At 42.0% G+C, this 18,956-nt stretch overlaps 1 protein-coding gene and 1 pseudogene across 4 annotated transcripts in view; one reads left to right on the top strand and one right to left on the bottom strand.

The window, feature by feature from the left end:
* TNRC6B (trinucleotide repeat containing adaptor 6B) overlaps positions 1 to 18,956 on the bottom strand; it is a 291,806-nt gene that overhangs the window by 220,535 nt on the left and 52,315 nt on the right. The window lies entirely within an intron of this gene.
* LOC116459347 (60S ribosomal protein L7-like) lies at positions 7,141 to 8,024 on the top strand (annotated as a pseudogene).

The following is an 18,956-nucleotide window of genomic DNA, read 5'->3' as shown; positions in this document are numbered from 1 at the left end:
AGGATTTAATTAGAACTAAATCTTTCCTAGGGAATATGGCAAGTTGAAAGAAATACATATTCAACAAACTATATTTATTTTGCTGGTATCTTACTAGTATCACCTCTGATATGGCAGGGTTTTAATTTTCAAACTTGACTATTCAGCACAATTATTTTAAATTTAAATTCTAATTTTAAAAATTCAAGCAGTATAGAGAGGCTCTTAACCAATGTCCCCTCTCCCTCCATTCCAGTCTTCCCAGGACTCACCACTCCTATCAGTTTGATATCCAGCATAATTCTTGGGATACAGACTATTAAGAATACACTATAAACTTTTAATTGAGTCACAAATAACTCTGAAAACCCTGTCTGCCTACATTGTTGGCAACTGGCCTAACTTCAAGCAAGACGTCCAGAAGAGATGTCTTAAGTGAGGCAGCAGATGTGAGGGAGGAGCACAACACCAGCAAGGAGGCCTGGAAGGTCTTCCCAGGAGGCAAGAGGGGATGCCAGGAGACTTGGTGGCAGACAGGAGGGTACCACCCATCCAGCTCTGTGAGCAGGGCACCCGGCCCAAGTGGACAAGAAGATACCTAGTTAATTAAGTAACACAAATAATATCAAAAGTTTAAGGAGGCCATGCATGGTGGCTTACACCTGTCATCCCAGCACTTTGGGAGGCAGAGGTGGGCAGATTGAGCTCACGTTCAAGACTAGCCTGGGCAACCTGGTGAAACCCCATCTCTACAAAAAAACACAAAAAAATCAGCCCAGCATTGTGGTATGCACCTGTAGTCCCACCTACTCAGGAGGCTGAGGTGGGAGGATGGCTTGAGCCTAGGAGGCAGGGGATGCAGTGAGCCTAGATCACACCACTGCACTCCAGTCTGGGCAACAGAGCCAGACCTTATCTCAAAAAGAGCACAGGTGGAGGTAGATCTGCTAGAAGCAGATGGTTTTATTTAGTCCCCATACACAAGAGAAATACTATCTTTGCAGTTTTAGACCACTCCCTACTTCACTTCAACACTTTGGAAATTCTGTAAAAATACTGTCTGTCCATTCCTAAAAACATCCCCTTTAACCTTAAAATCTGTTCTAGCTATTGCGCTCCTCCTCCCCTCTTCCCCTTCCTAGTCCAGCTTTTGTTGTTGTTGAGACCGAGTCTTGCTCTGTTGCCCAGGCTGGAGTGCAGCGATGCAATCTCAGGTCACTGCAACCTCCACCTGCCAGGTTCAAGCAATTCTCCTGCCTCAGCCTCCCGAGTAACTGGGATTACAGGTGTGTGCCACTATGCCTGGCTCTATTTTTAGTCGGGGTTTCACCATGTTGACCAGGCTCGTCTTGAACTCCTGACCTCAAGTGATCAACCCTCCTTGACCTCCCAAAGTGCTGGAATTATAGGCGTGAGCCACTGCACCTGGCCTAGTCAAGCTTCTAGAAAAAGCAGTTTATATTTGTGGTCTCAACATACTAATTTCTCATTCACTTATTAATCATCACAATTTGATTTCTGTCCCTATCAATCTCAGTGTCAATGCAACGGATGCTATTCAACTGTTCTTCCTTTAACCTCTCTCTAGCATTTAAAAGTCAGAACCGTGTCTAAAAATAAACACAAAATAAATAAACAAAAATCTGAACCAGAACCACCTGAAATCTGTCATTTGGGAGCTCTTTTCCTGTCTTAAGAGTAAGGATACTGAAGATCCAGCCACTGGGCCAGAGGCATCCTGTTTTAGTTCCTGGTATCCTGGCTGTGTCAGGTCCTCCTGTTCCCTTGGGTCTGCAACCTGCCTTCTTATCATGGGCAGGGTTTGGGGTGGGTGAGACGATGAAAAGCTGCTGCTACAGCTGCTGCTGTACATGGCAGACTGGGGGACAGGGTCATGGAGAGGGAACCAAACTCAACTCCTGGCTTCACCAACTGAGCTCAGTTCTGATGCCCAATCTGACATGGAGCAGGTCTAGTCCCTTCACCCACCCCCCTGGAAGGGCCCACTGCAGTACTTTTGCTACCTCTTGGTCTGTTTCTTTCCAGTCTGTTTCACAGGACAGTCTTTTTCTCCCTTCCTTTCATTACTGGTGTATTCCTCCTCTGGAGTCCACACCTCCCTTTCTCTTTTTATTACACACACATCCTTTTGCTTTCTCTTTTTTGAGACGGAGTCTCACTCTGTCGCCCAGGCTGCAGTGCAGTGGCGCGATCTTGGTTCACTACGACCTCTGCCGCCGGGTTCAAGCAATTCTCCTGCCTCAGCCTCCCGAGTAGCTGGAATTACAGGCGCCTGCCTTCGCGCCCAGATAATTTTTGTATTTTTAGTAGAGATGGGGTTTCACCATCTTGGCCAGGCTGGCCTTGAACTCCTGACCTCATGATCCACCTGCCTCGGCCTCCCAAAGTGCTGGGATTACAGGCATGAGCCACTTCGCCCAGCCTGGTCTTATGCTTTCTCATAGATACAGCTTCCACTTGGATCTTGATGACTCCCAAGTCTTTCTCTAGGGCTGACCTTTCTTACAGTCTTTAGAACTATCTACATAACTGCCTCATGCAGCTCCACCTCATGTGCCACAGGGCCCTAAAATAAAACAACCCTCCCCCAAAGCGTGTTCTTCTGCCTCACTTGGGAATACTGCCATCCCACTCAAATCAAGTCTGCGAACATCAGCAGTTCCTTCCTCTTACCAAACTGTCAGTTCTAATCCCCAACTATTCTAGTATATACTTCCTTATTCCTACTGCCACTGACTGCCCTGCTTCTGGCATAGCTTCTCACCAGTCTTATGCTAGTTATCTTTTCAACTGGTTTTCCTACCCTCAAGACCCACCCCTCCCCTACACCACTAGAATTACCTTTAAAAAGTAGAAATCCTTACTGCCTTTGCAATGTGTCCCATCCACCCTGTAGATAAAACCCTACTCCCACTGTGGTCGGCGAGGCCTGGTCCCTGCTCCCCCCCACTGCCTTCACCTCCAAAACCCAATTGTTTTCCGTTTCCCTTGAGCACCACATGGTTTCGGTGCCTTTGAACATGCTCTTTGCACCTGGACTGCCTTCCCAGGGACAGGACAAATTTCTTCCCAACTTTCAAGATGCAGGCTTAGGGAAACCTGTTCTGTGAAGTCTTTCCCGACTCCCTCTTCTCACAGGTGATCTGGATGGATTCTTCCCCTGAGTGAGCAACTGCACTCAGAACACACACTAGGCTTCCTTATGTGTGTGTATACTCGGAGGTGGCAAGCTTCCCGGTCTAAGGCTTCCTTATCACTGTCATTTAATATAGTGCCAGCACAAAGGACGTTCCCAATAAATTATTGTGGAATAAACACACACATTTTTATGAAAAAACTAAAATCAACTCAATACAATATGACATTCTGAGCTTACGAAAACAAAGCTGGGGCTTATCAGCTGTAACAGTCTACGAGGGCAGTGTACTACTTGCATGGCATTCCCAGACTTGCTGGGAGAAGCAGTGAAGGAAACTTTGGGACTGATGGTAGGACCCTGGCACAAGAATGTTAATCTGATTTTTATGTCTTGGAAGTCAGGAATGGTTGCCTAAGAAAAACAAACTCAGTCCAAAGTAGGAATGATCAGAAAGACTCATACCCAATCTTGGGGTATTAATCCAGCTTGCTCAACTAATTTATGCCCTCCAGCCTGGCTCCAGAATAATCTGTCAATTCTTTAACAGAAACGCTTGAGAAAGTAAGACTGCCTTCTGAAAGCCTAAAACAACTGCAAATCACTTACAGGTAGAGGCAGGGATGGCAGGGAATTCACCGAGGGTTACAAGAACAGCAGAGGCAGCTACTGAAACAGCAGATTCAACTCAACCAGCTTTACTGAATGCTTACTAAGTACATGGCACTGTGCTCAGCAGGTTTTCACAGCAAGGGCCTACGTCCAGGTTTTATTGCAATTGTTGGTCACATAAGAATTAAGCAGATTAGAGGTAATAAATATGTTAATTGGGTTGACTTAATCATTCCATATTATATTCATAAATCACAATATCACTTTGTACCCCATAAGTATATGCAATTATAATTTGCCAATTTACATTAAAAATTAAAATTAAAAGAAATAATTAAGCAGATTAACATGTTAACTTTTGTGACCAATTTATTGGTGATTAAAGAAAAACCTTTGTTCTTTTTCTATATTGCATATTGAATTTATGAGGTGAGATTGTTCACAAGTTTTAGATGTATACTGCTTCTCCAATAAACCCGTGAGTTGAACATTGACAATGATGACAGTAATATGAATAATCATTAACAATTGTTTATGCTGTGCCCAGCACTGTATACTTTGGAAGTCTCAAAAAACTCTCATTTCAGATCTGATCCCCTTTTTCAGGGGCCTTACACTATATATAAGGAGAAAAAAGCTAAGCACTAAGGTGAGTGGCACAGAAGTTTAGAGAACATAGAGAAAACTGTGAGCTAGACAACCTGTGCCGCCTTCAGAGAGAAACTGGGATTCCAACTGGAACTGACAGGATTTAAAGCAGTGATTCTCAAACCCTTTTGTCTCAGGATCCCTTTACACTTAAGAAAATTATGGAGGACCTCAAAGGGCTCTTGTTTATCTTAATTTTAATTATCAATATTTGCCATACTAAAAATTATAACTATGAAACATTAGAAGTATTAGTTCATTTATTCGGCCAACAAACATATGAAAAAAGCTCACTATCACTGATCAATAGAGAAATGAAAAACCACAATGAGATGCCATCTCATGCCAGTCAGAATGGTGATTATTAAAAAGTCAAGAAACAACAGATGCTGGCAAGGCTGCAGAGAGATAAGAACGCCTTTACGCTGTTGGTGGGAATGTAAATGAGTTCAACCATTGTGGAAGACAGTGTGGTGATTCCTCAATGACCTAGAACCAGAAATACCATTTCACTCAGCAATCCCATTACTGGGTATATACCCAAAGGAATATAAATCATTCTATTATAAAGATACATACACGTGTATGTTCAGTGCAGCACTATTCACAACAGCAAAGACATGGAATCAACCCAAAGGCCCATCAATGATAGACTGGATAAAGAAAATGTGGTACATATACACCATGGAATACTATGCAGCCATAAAGAAGAATGAGATCACGTTCTTCGCAAGAACACAGATGCAGCTGGAAGCCATTATCCTCAGCAAACTAATGCAGGAACAGAAAATCAAACACTGCATATTCTCACTCATAATTAGGAGCTGAACAATGAGAACACATGGACACAGGGAGGGGAGCAACACACACTGGGCCGGTTGGCTGGGGGTGGGTGGCGGGGGGAGGGAGACATCAGGAAAAATAGCTAATGTACGCTGGGCTTAATACTTAGGTGATGGGTTCACAGTGCAGCAAACCACCATGGCACATGCTTACCTACGTAACAAACCTGCACATCCTGCACATGTACCTTGGAACTTAAAATAAAAATAATAAACTACTACTTTTTAAATTAAAAATGGTATTTCAAAGGATTAAAAATTTGAGGACAGTGGCACTGTTTTACATCTTTGCAAATTTCTTTAATGTCTAGCTTGAGCAACAACAGCTGTACCCAAATATATACTTTTGCATTCAATCTTTTGCAGTATCACATGTCTGGGAAAACTCCAATGTGCACTCATGAGAGAATGAATTTAAAAGGCATACAGCATCTTAGTATTATTAAAATAGTTGTGACTTTCTGAAAGGGTCTTGGATGGGAGGAAGGAGCACACTTTGAGAAGTGTTCATTGAAAAAGATAAAGAAAATGGTCTAAGCAAGCAAGAGCTGGGCAAGAAGGAAGTGTGTGGCTCCTAAGCCCTAACTTCCAAGAACACAAACCCCTACTCTTAACAGCTCAGCTACAACCAAGCTAACCTCCGTGGTGAATCTCAGAGACAGAGATGGCCAGGGCAAGGCAGGGTTCTGTCGGGCTGTGCAGGGTGGTGCTGACGGCAGTGCCATCAGGGAGGCTCTACTGCCCTGGGCAACATTCTCTAGAGGCCACGTCAGGTTTTCCTCTCCAGAGCCTCCACTGCGCTCTCCTGCTAGAAGAGAAGCTGTAAATGGCTTACCAGAACTGCCTTGCCATGGCTTCCCGGGGCTGTGTTTACTAACTGCAAAATCATCTCCCTGCTGCAGTCTCAAAGTCTTCAGACATTTCTTGATCTGGCTGTCTTAAAAAGCAAATTTAACATCAGCCACGTAGCCAGGTTTTCCTTGCCAACAATCATGTGAGTTTGCTATTCTGTTCCTGTGCATCTTGCGCACTGTAAAAACAGTTCCTGGAGCATCATATGTCATGGATCTAGTTGCCATAAACTGAAAACATTTTCTTCATATTTTGTGGCACAAACTAAAAGCATTCTGGATGCGGTTTGCATACAGTCCATTTCTGGCCAAAAAAGAGGTTTAAATTTATGGATAAACAGAGAAAGGGGGGTAGCCACTGCCTTAGTTAAGCCGTTTTATTATCAAAGTCAATGTTGGATAGTGTGTATTTTTTAATTTAATTTTTTCCCTGTGATTAATGTTCTGAAATTATCCTGCAATAAGTATAACCATGTTCATTTTATGTAGCAAGCTTAAATTTGTCTAACAGTATTTTATAGCTGACAGAAGCAGAGAGGAAACAGAAGCTTCCTTTTGGTCTCTTAAAATAAAAATAAAAAATAGAAACAGTCATGAATCTATATAGTTTTTCAGCCTTTTTTAAATTTTTTAGTAAACATATTCATTAAGGCCCCTTAACAACACGGGACAGATCATTTTTAAGTCAAAGTGAAACTAAAACTTTAAAAGACATTTCTGCTTCTGGGAATGGTAAACCAGGTAATGAAGACCAACCATTCTGCTGAAGACAGCCAGAAAGTCTGGACAGAATATTTAAAAAATTTTAAAGGCAGAGGCGTACTAATAAGTTAGCTAAGAATTACCATACACAAAATTCAAATTCCAGGTGAACTGTATCTCAAATGTGAAAGATAAGTAATAAAGCTTTTAGAAGATAATATGGGAAAATGCTTCATAGCCTAGGGGTAGGGAAGGATTTCTTAAATAGGATACAAAAAGTACCTAGTATTAAAAACCAGACAAATACGACTACATTTGTTCATCAAAAGACACCCTCCCTCTTTTTCCGGCTGGAACCACAGAGGGTGTAGAAAAGAAGAAGGTTCCTCCTGTGCCAGAAATCCTTAAGAAAAAGTGAAGGAATTTTGCAGAGCTGAAGATCAAGCGCCTCAGAAAGAAGTTTGCCCAAAAGATGCTTCGAAAGGCAAGGAGGAAGCTTATCTATGAAAAAGCAAAGCACTATTACAAGGAATATAGGTATATGGACAGAACTGAAATTCGAATGGCGAGGGTGGCAAGAAAAGCTGGCAACTTCTACGTACCTGCAGAACCCAAATTGGCATTTGCCATCAGGATCAGAGGTATCAGTGGTGTGAGCCCGAAGGTCCGAATGGTGTTGCGGCTTCTTCGCCTTCCTGAAATCTTCAATGGAACCTTTGTGAAGCTCAACAAGGCTTCAATTAACATGCTGAGGATTGTTGAGTCATAAATTGCTTGGGGGTACCCAAATCTAAAGTCACTAAGTGAACTAATCTACAAGCGTGGTTATGGCGAATTCAATAAGAAGCAAATTGCTTTGACAGATAACACTTTGATTGCTCGATCTCTTGGTAAATATGGCATCATCTGCTGGAGGATCTGATTCATGAGATCTATACTGTTGGAAAATGCTTCAAAGAAGCAAATAACTTCCTGGGGCCCTTAAAATTATCTTCTCCACGAGGCAGAATGAAGAAAAAGACCACCCATGTTGTAGAAGGTGGAGATGCTGGCAACAGGAAGGACCAGATCAACAGGCTTGTTAGAAGAATAAACTAAGGTGTCTACCATGATTATTTTTCTAAGCTGGTCAGGTAATAAACAGTACCCGCTCTCAAATAGAAAAAAAAAAGAAATCCTCGAGAAAATGAAAAAGCAGGCAACATAAAACCAATAAAAGGCTCATATTCAAAATAATAGAGTTCTAACAAGTTCTAAAAGAAAAAAAGATAACCCAACAGGAAAAGGGGCAAGAGGCTAGATGAAACGTCATCAAACGAATGACAAAAAAACCTAAATTATCCAAATGGCCAATAAACATATGAAAAGGCATCTAGTCTCAGTAGTAAGTAAGGGTGATGCAAAAGAAAATCATAATGATACACCATTATATACCACAATGGATAAAAACATCAAAGTCTGATATGATTAAGTGTTGCTGGGGCTATGGAACAACAGAAATCGTCACACACTACTTGTGTGAATGCAAATTATTACATCTACTTTGGAGAATGGTTTGGCTTGATTCTCCTAAAGTTCAAGACAGATATGCCCCATGATCCAGCAATCCCACTCCTAGGTACATACCCAGCAGAATGTATGCACATGTGCCCCAAAGGCACACACAGCAGCACTATCCATAATAGTCCCCAGCTGGGAACAATCCAAATATCCTCAATAGCACAATGGTAAGCACACTGGTATATTCATAAAATAGAATGTCATACAGCACAAAAACGAAGGGACAGCCACATGTAACAACATGGATGAATCTCGCAAACATAAGGACGAGACACAAAAGGAGATACAGCATATGACTCCATGTGTTCAAAACCAGGCAAAACTATAATGTTTACAGGGACATGCGCAGTAAAAATATAAAGGAAAATAAAGAAATCAAAAGAGTGGTTACCTGTAGGTGGGAGGTGAGGGACTGTGACTAGTGAAGGTCACTAAGAAGGGGCTGTTGGGCCGCTATAATGTTCTATTTCCTAACCTCAGAGGTGGTCGTTTTAAAATAATTCATTGTTTCACATTCGTATTTTATGCACTTTTCTGATTGCATGATATATTTCACAATTAAAAAGATTTAAATCAAAACAAAAATAAAATTAATACAAAAGGAAAAGTGGTATTTTTGGTATAACTTTAAAAATTACATCACGGAACCAAAATTCCTCAGATGGCCCGCCAGGCCCTTCATCCTTAGCCTTGTCTTTCTAGTCTCATTCCTTACCACCCATCTTTTTTCACAAGTAGTCTGCCACACTTGCTCTCAATCGTGTGCTTTCTTTACCTTTACTTGTGATACTTCTCTGCCTAGAAAACCATGTAGACATATCCCAATCACCTTTCTGCCAGACTAGCTACAAGCTGTCATTCAAGACACAGCCTGGGTGCCTCTCCTCTGAGAAACCTTTTCAGGAGACAGACTCCAGAGCCAGACTGAATGGTCTAAATTCCAGGTCTACCATTCACTACTAGTGTACGACTGGTCAAAGTACCAGCCTGTTTTGTGGCCTTCTCGTCTGTAAAACAGGGTAAGGGGTTGAAGTGAAGATTAAATGAGTAAACATATGTAAAGTGTTTGAAATGTGCCTGGAACAGAGTATGCACCAGGTTTAAGTGTGTGCTATGATATTATCAATACACTCTGACACCCTCCTCTCTGCTCCCCACTCTACCTTGTTGGATCCTCTGCTCCTGGGTTCCCATGGCCCAGTATTATAGTTATTTTCTTGTATACAGCCTTTATGGACAGTTAATTCCTCAAGAGCAGAGACTAAATCTTTCACATCTCAATCCTCCACCATCTAGCACAGTGTCTGGCAGGTAGCAGATACTCATTGAATATTTGCAGAATGAATAAACTGACTCCAAATTTGGATCTACATCACATATAGAAGTAGTCCTTTGGTGCTGGTCTATCCTGTGTGTACACCACAAAACGGAAGCATACTCTTGATAGGTTTCCCATGGCAATAACCTGAGAATACAGGTGTAGACTCCCTCTGGATAGCAACAAATGAGGGTAATACTACTTGTCCTGTCTACTTGTTGTAAGGCTACTGTAGGGCTCAAATGATAATGACTATGAAAACAATTTTTTTCTTCCCTGAGACGGAGTCTTGCTCTGTTGCCCAGGCTGATCCCGCTCACTGCAGCCTCCACCTCCCGAGTTCAAGTGACTCTCCTGCCTCAGCCTCCTGAGTAGTTGGGATTATAGGCACCCGCCACCACACCTGGCTAATTTTTGTATTTTTAGTAGAGATGGGGGTTTTTTCACCATGTTGGCCAGGCTGGTCTTGAACTCTTGACCTTATGATTCACCTGCCTCAGCCTCCCAAAGTGCTGGGAATACAGGCATGAGACACCTAGCCTTCTTTTTTTCTTTTAAAAGATAGACTTGGCTGGGCGCGGTGGCTCATGCCTGTAATCCCAGCACTTTGGGAGGCCAAGGCAGGCAGATCACATGAGGTCAGGAGTTTGAGACCAGCCTGGTCAACATGGCAAAACCTTGTCTCTATAAAAATACAAAAATTAGCCGAGTGTGGTGGCACATGCCTGTAATCCCAGCCACTCGGGAGGCTGAGACAGGAGAATCGCTTGAACCTGAGAGGCAGAGGTTGCAGTGAGCCAAGATCGTGCCACTGCACTCCAGCCTGGGTGACAAAGTGAGACTCCATCTCAAAAGGTAAAAAATAAAGAAAAAAAAAAGAATTATTACTCATAATAGCCCAAAAGTGGAAACAACCCAAATGTCCTTTTTGTCCTTCAAGTAATCAATAGATAAACAAACTGTGGTAAATCTATCCAGTAGAAAACTACTCACCAATAAAAACGAACAAGCTACTGATACTTACTACAACATGAATGAACCTCAAAAATATTATGCTCAATGAAAGCAGCCGGACTTGAAAGACTACGTACCGTATGATTCAATTTTCAGGGGCTGCCTGGGGCATGGAGTGGGAAAAGGGACTGACAGCACTTGGGCAAGAGGGATCTCTTTGGGTTGACGGAAATGTTCTAAAACTGGGTTGCAAATGATGATGGTACAACTGTATAGACTTTTGTTTTTTTTTTTTTTGAGACAGGGTCTCACTCTGTTGCCCAGGCTGGAGTGCAGTGGCACAAGCAGAGCTCACGGCAGACTCAAACTCCTGGGTTCAAGCCATTCTCCTACCTCAGCCTCCTGAGTAGCTGGAAATACAAGCACATGCCACCATGACCAGCTAATTTATTTATTTATTTATTTATTTATTTATTTATTTATTTATTTATTTTTATTTATTTATTTTGAGACAGACTCTCGCTCTATTGCCAGGCTGGAGTGCAGTGGCGCGATCTTGGCTCACCGCAACCTCCAACTCCCTGGTTCAAGCAATTCTCCTGCCTCAGCCTCCCGAGTAGCTGGGATTACAGGCACGTGCCACCACTCCCAGCTAATTTCTGTATTTTTAGTAGAGACGGGATTTCACCATGTTGGCCAGGATGGTCTCCATCTCCTGACCTCGTGATCCACCCACCTCGGCCTCCCAAAGTGCTGGGATTACAGGCGTGAGCCACCACGCCCAGTCAATTTTTTTATTTTTATTTTTTTAGAGATGGGGTCTAGCTGTGTTGCCCAGGCTGGTCTCTTTAACTCCTGGCCTCAAGCAGTCTCCCCATCTCAGCCTCTCAAAGTGCTGAGATTGTAGGTGTGAGCTACCACAACTGGGCAATATACTATGTTTTAATTGTATATCTAAACTGGGTGAAGTTTATATATATGATGTATATAAATTACACATCAATAAAGGTGTTTTGTTATAATGCAAATACCTGGCACTCTTTTATAACTAGCTATGATTCTCACATATTTAAAATCTCATCCACACATGTGAGGCCAAATCATGTCAGACTAAGACAGAAGTCAGCTTTTAAAAATTAAGAAATAATTAAATGTCACATATTAAATATCTTAAAAACCCAAACTGTCTTCTCTATACTTATTTTCCAAATAATCCTAATAAGGAACAACAACAAATAATGATCCTGATAAGCAGGCTTTCACTGTCATTTGTTTATTTCATCCCACCTGTACAAACACACACTTTGGCCTCATCTGCATTTATAATTGCAAACATGAGTATCTGGCATAATATCCCCCTCCTTGTTTTTGTCCAACAGCAAGCATAAGAAAAAGGTAAATCAGAAAGCATAGTATATAATGTTTTTTTTAAAATATATTCATATGATAAACAGGATTTCTAAATAGAGTTTAAACCCTTAGAAATTAATAGTTCTTTTATATATACAAATGTACCATAGTACTTCAGATTAAATTCTGCAAGTACTAAAATGCTATCCAAACTAGTTTGCTGAACTGGAATTGTTAAATTGGATACTGCTTAAAGTAGGTCACTGGCTCGGCCATGAAAGTATTTGGTAATGCAGAGATCTACTTGCGAAGTCATCTGTCATAATGAGATTTGACTTAGACAAAACCAGAGAAGTGACACCGGTTGGGTGTCAATTGTCAGCTGTATTTTATTCAAATAAATCTCATTTTAGATTTATCTCACTGCAGATTCTTGAACTGGGAAATAACAAGATGAAAGAAGTGTTTTCCAAAGAGTAAATCTGGTGTCCATGTTTAGAAAATGCCTCTTTGCTTCCTGTCCTTTGTCCCACACATCTACTCAGTCTCTAAAGCCCATTAATCCTTCTTTTGAAATGTCTTTCAGCTTCATTCCTTTCTCTCCACTTCTATTCTCACCACTGCAGTCCTAATTTGAGTCAGGAGGCTTTAAAGGACAGGAAAACTAGAAAAAGAAGCCCAACTAGAGACCATTAGAGTAGTCTAAAAGGGAAGTGAAGAGGAGTCAGTCTAGAGCAGTGGTTCTCAAAGTGTGGTCCCCAGACAGCAGCAAAAGCACTTGGAATCCTGATAGAAATGTAAATATTCAGACCTTACCCCAGAACTAGTGAGCCAGAAATGCTGGGGGTGGCGCTGGCAATGCGCTGTTAACAAGCCCTCTGGGTGATTCTGATATAGGTTAAAGTTTGAAAATTAGTTATTTAAAGAAGCAGGGGCCAGGCGAGGTGGCTCACGCATGTAATCCCAGCACTTTGGGAAACCAAGGCGGGGGGATCACAAGGTCAGGAGATTGAGACCATCCTGACTAACACAATGAAACCCCATCTCTACTAAAGATACAAAAAATTAGCTGGGCATGGTGGCAGATGCCTGTAGTCCCAGCCACTCGGAAGGTTGAGGCAGGAGAATCGCTTGAGCCCGGGAGGTGGATGTTGTGGTGAGCCGAGATCATGCCACTGCACTCCAGCCTGGACAACAGAGTGAGACTCCATCTCAAAGAAAAAAAAAAAAAAAGAAGAAGAAGCTGAAGAGAAAGCAATGGGCCCAGATGAGGAGAGAACTTGGGGACCTGCTGAGGATGTCTTCCACGATGTCCCTCCAATCTCCAAACCACCCTATCAAAAAAGAACTCTTTTCCAAACCTATCTCTAGGTGTTACTGACTTTTGATACCACAACCCTCTACAGTGCTTAGGTTCAATCTTCCTTCCCCCCAGTCTCCATCCAATATAATACAGTCACCCCTCAGTATCCTTGGGGGATTGGTTCCAGACCCTTGGTATATACCAAAATCCATGGTTGCTCAAGTCCCTGAAACAAAATGGCATAGAGACTGGGCCCAGTGGCTCATGCCTAAAACCCCAGTGTTTAGGGAGGCCACGGCGGGAGAATCGCCTGAGGCTAGGAGTTTAAGATCAGACTGGTAAGATCCAATAATTAAGACTCCATGTCTATAAATTTTTTTTTTAAATTAGCCTGACATGGCAGTGTGCACCTGTAGTCCTAGCTACTGAGGAGGCTGGGGCAGGAGGATCACTTGAGCCTAGGAGTTTGAGGCTGCAGTGAGCTATGATTGTTATCACTGCACTCCAACCTGGGCAACAGAGAAAGACTCTCTCTAAAAAATAGGCCAGGTGCAGTGGTCACACCTGTAATCCCAGCACTTTGGGAAGCCAAGGCAGGCGGATCACTTGAGGCCAGAAGTTCGAGACCAGCCTAGGCAACATGGCGAGACCCCGTCTCTACTAAAAATACAAAAAAAATTAGCTGGGTGTAGTGGCACAGGCCTGTAATCACAGCTACTCAGGAGCCTGAGGCACAAGAATCATTTGAACCTGGAAGGTGGAGGTTGCAGTAAGCCAAGATCATACCACTACACTCCAGCCTGGGCAACAGAGCCCCTGTCTCCATAAATAAACAAATAAATATATAATAAAAATAAAATGGAGGGGCCGGGCGCGGTGGCTCACGCCTGTAATCCCAGCACTTTGGGAGGCCGAGGCGGGCGGATCATGAGGTCAGGAGACTGAGACCATCCTGGCTAATATGGTGAAACCCTGTCTCTGCTAAAAATACAAAAAAATTAGCCAGGCATGGTGGCGGACACCTGTAGTCCCAGCTACTCAGGAGGCTGAGGAAGGAGAATGGCGTGAGCCCGAGAGGCGGAGATTATAGTGAGCCGAGATTGCACCACTGCACTCCAGCCTGGGCGACAGAGCGAGACTCCGTTTCAAAAAATAAATAAATAAAATAAAATGGAGAAGTATCTGTGTATAACTTATGCAAATAACCTAATGCCCCCTCCTTAGGTACACATCTTCCTGTATTTTTTAAATGTAATCTCTAGGTTATTTATAATATCTAATACAATGCAAATGCTATGTAAGCAGTTGTACTGTATTATTTAGGGAATAATGTCAAGGAAAATAGTCTACATGTGTTCAATAAAGACGCAATTTTTTTCCTGAATATTTCTGATCCATGATTGATTGGAGTCATGGATGTAGAACCCATGAATATGGAGGGCCACTGTACTAATCTTGTTGAGGCTCCAGGTAGTCGAGGAAAAAAGATACATACCACAATGTGGAAAATTATGATTAAAAGAGTGCTTCAAATCAATGGAGAAAAGATGAATTATTCAGCAAATGATTTTTTAATAACTGGCTAGTCACTGTGGGAATGCAGAACAGGAAGCTATATATTCCTTACTGTATGTTTTTTTTCTTTTTTTCTTTTTTTTTTTTTTTGAGACAGAGTCTCACACTATCGCCCAGACTAGAGTGCAGCGGTGCGTGCAATCTCAGCTCATCGCAACCTCTGCCTCCCGGATTCAAGCAATTCTCCTGCCTCAGCCGCATGAGTAGCTGGGATTACAGGCGTCCGCCACGGTATCCGGCTAATTTTTGTATTTTTAGTAGAGATGGGGTTTCACCATCTCAGCCAGGCTGGTCTCAAACTCCTGACCTTGTGATCCCCCCACCTCGGCCTCCCAAAGTGCTGGGACTACAGGCGTGAGCCACCGTGCCTGGTCCTATTTTATATTTTCTTACACCATATGCCAAAATAAAATTCCAGATAAATCAAACACATCAATTTAAAAACAAAAAGAGCTGGGTGTGGTAGCATATGCCTTAAATCCCAGCACTTTGAGAGGCCGAGGCAGGTGGATCACTTGAGCCCAGGAGTTCAAGATTGCAGTGAGCTATGATCATACCACTGCACTCCAGTATGGGTGACAGAGTGAGACTGTCTCTTAAAAAAAAAAAAAATTAAAGAAATATGACAGTAGCAGATGAAACCATGGGTAAAAATATTTTTATAATCTTGAATTGAGGAAGACATTCCTAAAAGTATGATAAACCCACCCCAAGGGCATAAGATACTACTAATACATTTCACTACATAAAAATCTAAATCTTTTCTATAATTTAGAACAATTTTGATTAACAAGTCTGATAATGCACAGGTGTGTAGACAGGCACGATCATATACTAATGGCGGGATGTAGAGTGAGTGCCTTTCTACAGCACAATATGACAACATCTGCCAAAACCTGAAATATGCATCTCTTTGATATAGTAATTCCCCCCTCCTTTTTTTTTTTTTTTTTTTTTTTTTTTTTTTGAGACAGAATCTCACTCTGTTGCCCAGGCTGGAGTGCAATGGTGCAGTTTTGGCTCACTGCACCCTCCGCTTCCAGGTTCAAGCAATTCTCCTGCCTCAGCCTCCTGAGTAGCTGGGATTACAGGCACCTGCCACTGCACCCGGCTAATTTTTGCATTTTTAGTAGAGATGGGGTTTTACCATGTTGGCCAGGCTGGTCTTGAACTCCTGACCTCAGGTGATCAGCCCGCCTCGGCCTCCTGAAGTGCTGGGATTACAGGCATAAGCCACCATGCCCAGCAGCAATTCCCCCTCTAAGGGTGGATTTTACACACACTTACACACACACACACACACACACACACACACTCCTCACAAGTATACAAATGTATTTATTTAAAGTTGTTTTAATCTACTACTTGTTAGATTAAAACAGGAGCCAGCCAGGAGTGGTGGCATACACCTGTAGTCCCAGTTACTTGGAAAGCTGAGGTGGGAGGATCATTTGAGCCCAGGATTTTGAGGCTAGCCGGGGCAACATAGCAAGACCCTGTCTTAAATAAATAAATGAGATAAGCCATTATAAAACATTTTGTATAGCTTAATCCCCTGTTGGTCAAAAATATACAAATAAATATATAAACATATATATTACATTATACACTATCTGTGTGTATATATAATGTATACAATGTATAATACAGTGTGTGTGTGTCTGTGTGTATACATATATATGTGTGTGTGTGTGTGTGTGTATATATATATATATATAATATACCTGAAAGCATGGAGAAAAGTCTGGCAAGACATCCAAAAGCCTTTAAAAATAGGTACCTTTGGCAGAATGTGGTGGCTCACACCTGTAAATTCAGCACTTTGGGAGGCCTGGATCACTTGAGTCCAGGAGTTCAAAACCAGCCTGGGCAATATAGCAAGACCCAATCTCTACAAAAATATTTTTAAAAATTGGCTGGGTGTGGTGGCACCCACCTGTAGTCCTAGTTACTTGGGAGGCTGAGGCAGGAGGACTGTTTGAGCCCAGTAGTTGGAGACTGAAGTGAGCCATGATCACACCACTGCACTCCAGCCTGGGAAACAGAGAAAGACCCTGTCTGGCTGTATTAAAAAAAAAAAAAAAAAAAAAAAAAAAAGACACACCTGAGGAATAGGATGCAAGAATTTTCCATTTTCTACTTCATAAACATCAAGTTTTTACAAAGAGCATAAATTGCTCTTATAATAAAAAATAAATCTGATCATGTCATTCCTTTGTTCAAAAAGTTCAAAAGCCTTCCAGCCCATAGACAATACAGTCCAAACTCCCCGGTGAGATATAAGGATGGTCCAGCTATGCCACCTGACACCTCACCCATCACCAGGGTGAACTCCCCTGATGGGGCAGGTTAGGATGGGGTCTCTGTTCTCCCTCCTCCACTGTATCTTTCCTGAAGCCTGGTGCCATATGGTCCTTAATGGTCAACTCTGATAACCTTTTGTGCCATTTGCAAAGCTTTTGTCATAATGAAGCACACTGCTACTACATTCCAACTTGTTCTTTTCAGAACAATGTTGACAAAGCTGTTCAAATAAATTAATAAATTTCTTCTCTGCTTTCATGGAAAAATAAGTTCACATGCCAATGTATAGGTGGATCAATAAAACCTCCACTTCTGAAAACCAAAATCTAACATTATGCTTTCTGGCTAATAAATATTAACACTTTTTTACAGACATTCGTTGGCATATATCTGGCATAGTATGTAACACATGACTATAAAAATTACAGTTGTTTAGGAGCAAGAGAAGACTGGGGGAAGTTTTCTTAGAAGTGATGAGAGGTGGAGCCAGTTTTGTGATCTCCTTGGCTGGGGCATAATGGATGATACACATTGAGTAGTCGGACAACATCTTGATGAAGTCCTACTATTCATCTCACAAGCCCAGACTCATGTTGCTGTCAAGGTAAAGAGATATCACACCACCTGTATGCTAGTGCAAGTTTGATCCAGGGCTCAGTTAATAAAAACATCATATCTCTGCAGGAAATGTAGACGCTTCTAAAAGAGGTAACGCTATGTGGGAATAACAGGTTGTCTCCTCTGATTATCCATAACAACCATGGTTTCTTAGTATTCACTTGGTATTACCTGTGCTTTACTCTAAGCTGTTCCTTAAGGCCAATGATTGTCCTCACAGACTTCCTAAGAATTGGCCATTAGAAGAGTTCCCTGCGGCTAAAGATTTGGAATCTGAAGTCTCATAAAGTTTTGGCCACGATTCTGGCATTGAGTGGTTGACCATTTACCATAAGCACCAATGTGTTCAATACAACAAACCGTGCTTTCTGAAGCTGGTCTCATAGTCATGTTTATATGTTTCTGAGACAATCAACTCAGTAAGACACAAGGATTTGGGGCTGGAGATAGGAGGGGTACAGCGGAGCTACACTGCTTGGAAGGCCTAGAATAAAGTCACCAGCTTAGTTACTTGGTGATGACATGGATGAGCCACTTTGTCAATAACATCTGCCTTGAGCATGAGGGTTACAGGTTGTGATACTTGTAAATTTTGTTGATATCCATCTCCCCTATCAAATGGGGTACCTTATTCATTTTTGTATTAACAGTGCCTGGCACAGAGCAGGTATTCAGTGAATGTTGGCTATACTAATGAAGCATAGGTATAAGGAAATACACATCATATAATAAAGGGGCAAGTGAGCAAAACTGTTAATTGCCTAATAGATGGCATGAGGTGGTAAACTCAGTTACTTAAAGGATAATGTTAGGCTGTGGGCTCAGTCACAATGTAGGTCAGTTAAATTTAGGGGTGCTTCATGGTCACAAATCATGGTTACATTGTAATCATGGCAATTGTGGTAATATCATTATTTGTTCTGCAAATACCTGGAATCCAGATTTGGCTAGGGGTAAACTTAAGTTCAATTAGAAAGCTACATTTCTCAACTTTTCTTAAGAAGAGAGGTGGCTACGTGTCACAGCTCTGGTCAATCATTAGATGAGGCACATCTTTTATACCTCACTTGGGAGGCTGTGTGGTCTCAAAGGGAAGCAGAGAAATGGCCTTGCCACCATCAAGGATGGATCAAAGGAATTTGAGACATTAACAACACTGGGAGTGACTACTTATTTCCCAATT

This window comes from Hylobates moloch, unplaced genomic scaffold (assembly GCF_009828535.3).
Source record: "Hylobates moloch isolate HMO894 unplaced genomic scaffold, HMol_V3 SCAFFOLD_19, whole genome shotgun sequence".
Taxonomy (NCBI): Eukaryota; Metazoa; Chordata; class Mammalia; order Primates; family Hylobatidae; genus Hylobates; species Hylobates moloch.
This window is presented reverse-complemented; position numbering and strand designations above follow the sequence as displayed.